The sequence below is a fragment of the Hemicordylus capensis genome, chromosome 1 (assembly GCF_027244095.1).
Source record: "Hemicordylus capensis ecotype Gifberg chromosome 1, rHemCap1.1.pri, whole genome shotgun sequence".
NCBI classification, from domain to species: Eukaryota; Metazoa; Chordata; class Lepidosauria; order Squamata; family Cordylidae; genus Hemicordylus; species Hemicordylus capensis.
In genome coordinates this window covers 274,723,839-274,730,020 of record NC_069657.1, presented here as the reverse complement: position 1 = coordinate 274,730,020, position 6,182 = coordinate 274,723,839, and the positions used below count along the sequence as shown (strand labels likewise).

At 43.3% G+C, this 6,182-nt stretch overlaps 1 non-coding gene across 1 annotated transcript; it reads left to right on the top strand.

Moving 5' to 3' along the window:
• The first annotated feature begins 6,110 nt into the window (after window positions 1–6,110).
• TRNAT-UGU (transfer RNA threonine (anticodon UGU)) lies at window positions 6,111–6,182 on the top strand. The gene has a single exon. It is a non-coding gene; the product is annotated as a tRNA-Thr (tRNA).

Genomic DNA, 6,182 nt, shown 5'->3' with positions numbered 1-6,182 from the left:
TGTTAAGTTGCTGCTGATTCAGGATATAAATTATGTAACTAAATCAATGGCTCCCATTACTTGGACTGTAAACCATTGATTCCTTCCCCCATCCTCTCACTGATAATTTCAAGAGAAGGAATTTCTTAGAGGAGTCTGTGAGAAATGAAGCAGAACAAAAAATATGCTGCTGTCAGCCCTTGCATGCTAAAACTTAAATAACATATTGAGGCTATTCTCACGAAGGGAGAAAACCAGGATAAAGGAGCCCAGCCGGGTTTTCTCCCATCGTGAGAACCACCAGGCTCTCTGGCTAGCCCGCCAAAGAAGCCCTCCCCTTAAATGGTGTTAGCGGAACAGGCACTTTGCTAACCCTGTTGTCCTGATTGTGAGTTGCTGTGATGCAGCTCCGCACCGTGGTGACTTGCAAGGAGACCCCTGCTGTGAGGCTAAAATTAGCCTCCCGGTGTCAGGGGTCTCCCCAGGATGCCCCGTGCACTTGAGAGGGACATCCTGGGACTTCCGGGGGCCGGGGGGGGGCCCTGATCCCTGCAGCTCCTACTGGCTCCGTCATGGAGCCAGTAGTTGTGTGGGTGGCCGATCCATCCACCCAGCAGCGAGCAGCTTCCCCCTCTCCTTGCAGAACCCTCCCAGGCTCTACACACGGATTGTGTGTAGAGCCTCTCTGTCTTCATTCAGAAAGCCTTTGAACTGATAGCATTTTGCTCTCTCAGGAAGTTCTGACACCACCACCATATTTGTGCAACTCCATAGTATGACACGGAATGACTGTCACCTACTTGTCTTTCTCCAGTTCCTTATTCTTGACCTGAATGTTGTTGAACTTTTTGCATTTATTGGAAGAAAAGAATCTGTTACATAATTTGCAAGTCATCCTGAGCCTATGGGAGAAGCAGGGTAGAAACAAACAAATGAATAATGTAGTACTGTTCTTTTCTTATGGCGTTATTTGTATAGCTGAATTTCAAACAGCCTTTCCTACTACCTGCAGGTTTTGGAAACACATGTGCTAAAATCCAAACTTTAGGTATAAAGATACAGCAGATGATACCTCCAGTAAACTAAAGGCTGGAGCATTTCCAGATGGGGCTTTTAGCTTGCTTCTCTTCCAGAATAGAGGGTTTGTGTTCACATATCGGCCAGAATTACCCTGTGAGCTATCGGAGCACTTCACACACAATTCAGGTTTTTCATTGCCCATTAGAGTGTAACCCAATTTATGTCTGGGGTTAAACAAAAAAATCCATTTTTGTGTCAGGTTTCTTGGGCAAATTTCAACTCACAGTAAACCCTCACTGTAAACCCACAGTAAAGCCCGCTGTCTGGAAATGCTCCTGGTCAACCTGACTTTAATATGAATTAAACCCGAATCATGTATGCAGAGGCACTCTTACCCCTGGACTTCAAGGCCGGGGTCCAGGTCCTCCACAGCTCCTGGGGCCCCACAAATCCTCTTTAGTCTGTCCTGGGTGGTGTGTTGCCCAGCCAAGCATGATGATGCTTAATTTGCAGCGGAGCGGGTGGGCGGGGGGCTCCAAAGGCTTTTATATCCAGGCTCCTAAATTACCTAGGTGCACCTCTGGGTGAATGGAGTGCTCCCCAATAGCTCGCAGGGACTTGCCTTAAAGCTGGACAATATGTGAATGCACACTTGCCCTTCTGTGGTTAATCAAAGTAAAATTGCCATCTGGGAATGCTCCAGGGACAGATTCTAGAAAGCAATGAGTTTCCCTGGTAAATAGAGACAGTTGGAACCTCTGCATTCTGCTGTCCAGATGTTTGTTCAGATTGTGTGGCCTTTATTTATTTTCTACAGGGGTTTCTCTCCATTAATACCAAGAACCAAAATTAAGAGCCAAATCTGAAAAATTAAAAAATTGCATATAAGTAAGTGAATGTGAGTTAGTAAACTTCCTTGAGAATTTTCTTCCACATTTGTTTCAGCTTCAAATGAAATGCACATGTAACCAAAGTCTATAGCAAAATCCCCATTGATTTTAATGGAGCTGAATTGCTGTCTGAATGGGGACCAATTTAAAGCTGCTCAAATCCAAGTAAACTCCCATTAACTGATTTATGTATGGTGAATTATGTGGCTGATAACTCACATTTCCTGATATTTGTTGTTCAGATTTATGAGAAACTTGCTTTGAGTTGAGATAATCCAATATAAACCAGACCATTTTTCTAAAATAGCCAGGTGTCACATCTTCCTTTTCCACCAGAAAACAAGTTTCAGAATGTCTTTATGTCTACCCTCCAGCATCAATCACACATACAAGTGAATTTAATTGAAACTCCCTTCCCCCTTTCCTTAACTGATGTAGGCTCATTCACCTGAAGTGAAATGTTATAGTCAATAGATTCCTACAGTTCCAAACAGAAGTCAGAAATCAATATGGTTTATTGTCAGATTAACATTCTGACAAGGTATTCAGCAGCAGTTTCCCTTAGTAAATACCAGTGTAAGGGAGGGCATGGAATGTGTGAGATGCAAATAGGGTGCAGCTGTGGCATACCAGATCTTCCCAAACTAAACGAATCTTGGCAACTTCAAAATTCAGCTGTTTAATTGTTCACCTGAACACCTGAGTTGCCATTGCTGTTCTCACATCCCCCGCACCCCCATCACTACTTGATTGTCCTTATAGTATTATTTTTGGTTATTTATTATGCCTGGACTGGTAGTCCGTTTCAGCTTGCACCATTTGTGGCTGATTGCCTTCAGCAAACTTCTGATTTATAATTCCTGGGAAACACAACTACTGGTTTAGAGAAGAAGAAGAAGTTCTAATCCCTGGAATTCAGATGCCAATAGAACTGCTCTAACAACAGGTTTCTACGACTACACATACTACTATGAATATTTACATACTGCTTTTCAACAAAAAATAAATAAATCTCAAAGCAGTTTACACGGAAAATAAAATAGTACATTTGTTAGTTCCCTGTCTTTGCTCAGTTTAGCAGGGATTACATGTTTCTTCAGAAATAAATCCTGCTGAATTCAATGAGATTTACCTAAGTAAGTGTGTGTTTGGGATTAAAGCCTTCAGGGTATGTTTAATAGCCAGGTCACACATCCAATCTGACCTAAACACAGTTCCAAATAATAGTTAAAAGCTTTAGCTAATTTGAGTTAGTGTAGAACTATGCCATCCACATTTGTATCGTTGCATGGGCTTCCCACTGGGATAAGGAAACATCTTGTGTGCGTGGTAGAATAATCCAAGTCAGAATAGATTTCAAAACACCTTTCTGAAAAGAAAAATTGCCACACAATTTAAAAGAATTCCAGTATGCCAACATGAAAACATTACAAATGAAATTAAGACATAAATGCATCTAAAGAGAACAAAAGTAAAATATAATACCAAAGCAAACAGAAATTAGAAATTAACTGTTTTCTGTTTAAAGCATAGGATTAGAAAACCCCTTTCAGTTAAATTGGCCGAATCAGTTGGGAAGATATCTTATACCCAGAGGTGCACTTAAGTAATTCTGGAGCCTGCACCTAAAGGCCTTTGGAGGCCCCCCCCCCCGCTTCAAGTTAAGCATCATCCTCCTTCTCTCTCTCTCTCTCTCTCTCTCTCTCTCTCTCTCACACACACACACACACACACACACACACACACACACCGTGACAAACACAGTATTTTTTAACACATGGGGTATATTTATTCAAGTATGCAATAGTGGAAACATTTCAATAAGCAACTTAACATATTCCCATCCCATATTTTTCTTCCCTCTGTCTCTAAAGCATCCAGCACAGGTGATAAACACACTCAGCCACCTGGTGCAGTGCAGGCCAGCAGTGAGTGACCACACCACTTGGGACCGTCTAAAGAGGATTTGTAGCCCCCAGGGGGTGTGGAGGCCCTGGACTTCAGGCCCAAAGTCCAGGGGTAAGAGTGCCACTGCTTATACCAAACATAACCGTCTTGCTCAGACTTTAATTCATGCTGCCTCCTTGCGGTCTTTAGGGAACCATTTCCATATTGATTTGTTTCCCTGCAAACCTATCTGCGTCTTCTCCTGAACAGTGTGCCCTTCAGTGTCCTAGGATGCACGTAGTTCACGTAGGATTCTGAACTGAGCCTCACTGTAGCCCCGTATGGATGGAGAGGGCCCTGTACCTTAGAACTCAGGCACCACTCCATTGTGGTCATGCATTTCCGGGGAAATAATTCATAGCGGCACCAGAAAAAGTGGTGGCACAAAGGAGCAGTTGTTCCTGCTGATTAGGCAAAGAGGCCCTTTTTTATACTGGTGTCTCTTATACGTAGCAGAGGGAAGAGCAACTGTTCCTAGCTGCCTTGTGCATTTTTTGAAAAATCAGGATAGAAATACTTTGAATAAATAACTATTCATCCCAGCATGAACAGTGACTGACATCCGGACTAGCAATTAAGAAATGTACTACACATCTACACAGATGTAGTATGCCGAGTTTCAGACATCAGCTCTCCCCTTCCTTCTGAAGCCCACTGTGCTTCATGAAAATATGTCCCCAAGGGTTCTCATTTTCTCTGAAGTCCTGTTTGCATTGATTGAGCTAGAACTTCTCTTTTCCCTCCCTCTTCTGCCACTGGCAAACAGAAGCGAGCCCATGGAGAACTGCCTCTTATATGATTGGTGATAATAAAGAAAATAATGTGAAATGTACCTTTCTTCAAGTAACCACAGAGGAATCTGGCAAGAAGGGGGACAAGCAGGTGACCTACTTATATGGGGAAATATTGATGTTCATTTCTTGGGAGGCTTCTAAAGGTGAGACCTGAGTTCAAATTCCCATTCAGTCATGATGTTCACTGGATGACCTGATGGCTAACTCTCAGCCCTACCTCACGGAGTTGTAAAATGGTATGGAACAGGCAGAGGCACAACAGTATATGCCTCCCTGAGCTCCTTGGGAGACAAGGGAGATGCATATATTATAAATGGATATTAGAAGAAGTAGTTATTTCCAGAGCAGAATAGATCATAGGATGCTATTTATATGTCCTTGAAGGCATCTGGGCAAACATTTAAAATGATCAGTCATTGAGGCTGTTCTCATGTGCACCCCAGGCTAGGGAAGCCCAGGATCAGCAGGGCAGCACCATCTAGCCCTCCTTTGTAACCTGGCTAATAGCCAGCCTTGAAGGCTTGAGGGAACCCTTAACCTGGGCTCTGGGATCGTGTGTTTGCTGGGGCTGCATCCAGCCCCAGCAGACACAGAGATGGGTCTCTAGAGTGCCTGTCTTCTGGGGGAATCGCCCAATGCACCACACATTTGGTGCAGTGCATTGTGGGATATCTGGAGGCCAGGACACAATTTGCACTCCCAACACCATTTCAACGCTCACTGGGGGAGAAGGTGGTTGAACCCCCCCGCACCCTGGTCGTGTGAATGGCCCCATTATATCAATCGATGCTGCATTAACTTTTCTCCATCTTAAGCTGGCTAATTTCCTGTTATGACAGTGGAATGAATTTTTTGTCCAATATATGTGAAAGAACACAATGTGCAAGGGGAAAAAAAGAGATGTACTTATAGCAAATTCTGCGGTCCAATACTGGGAATCGGAGTTATACACACACACATACACAATTATACAGTTGCTCAGTTTGCGGGCGCTCCTGGTGATTTGAGCACAACTTCCACCCATTCAAGGGAGATTGCTTTCTACAAAAAAAGAGCAGATTTATTCCACAATCATCTCATGAACGCAGGAAGGAAAACTGCAATCGGTCTCTCCAAGTGGCAGGAGGAAACTCAGCAACCCTAGAAAATGCCCCTTCATTTGTTAATGCTTCCCCCCCCTTTCCCAGAAACAAATTTGCCAATTAAAGTCTTTCAGCCATTTGCCGTATAAATGATTCTGTCTGATAAGGCCTTTGTGTAAGACTGAAAAGAAGGCGTGAAAATGTGCGATACTCTTCCACTACAGACGATAGCCTAATGTTACAAAAGGAAAGTACTACTAACTCACATAATGCATATCATATATTGTCTATAAATCAGTGATGCCACTTTCGGACGGTGTAAAAACAAAACAAAACTGAGAATTCTGTGCTACACATTTCCCTCAGAGAAAAAGGCAAGCGAACTATAGTCCATGGATGGGGCTGTAGCTCAGTGGTAGAGCATCTGCTTTGTATTCAGAAAGTCCCAGGTTCGATCCCTGGCATCTCCA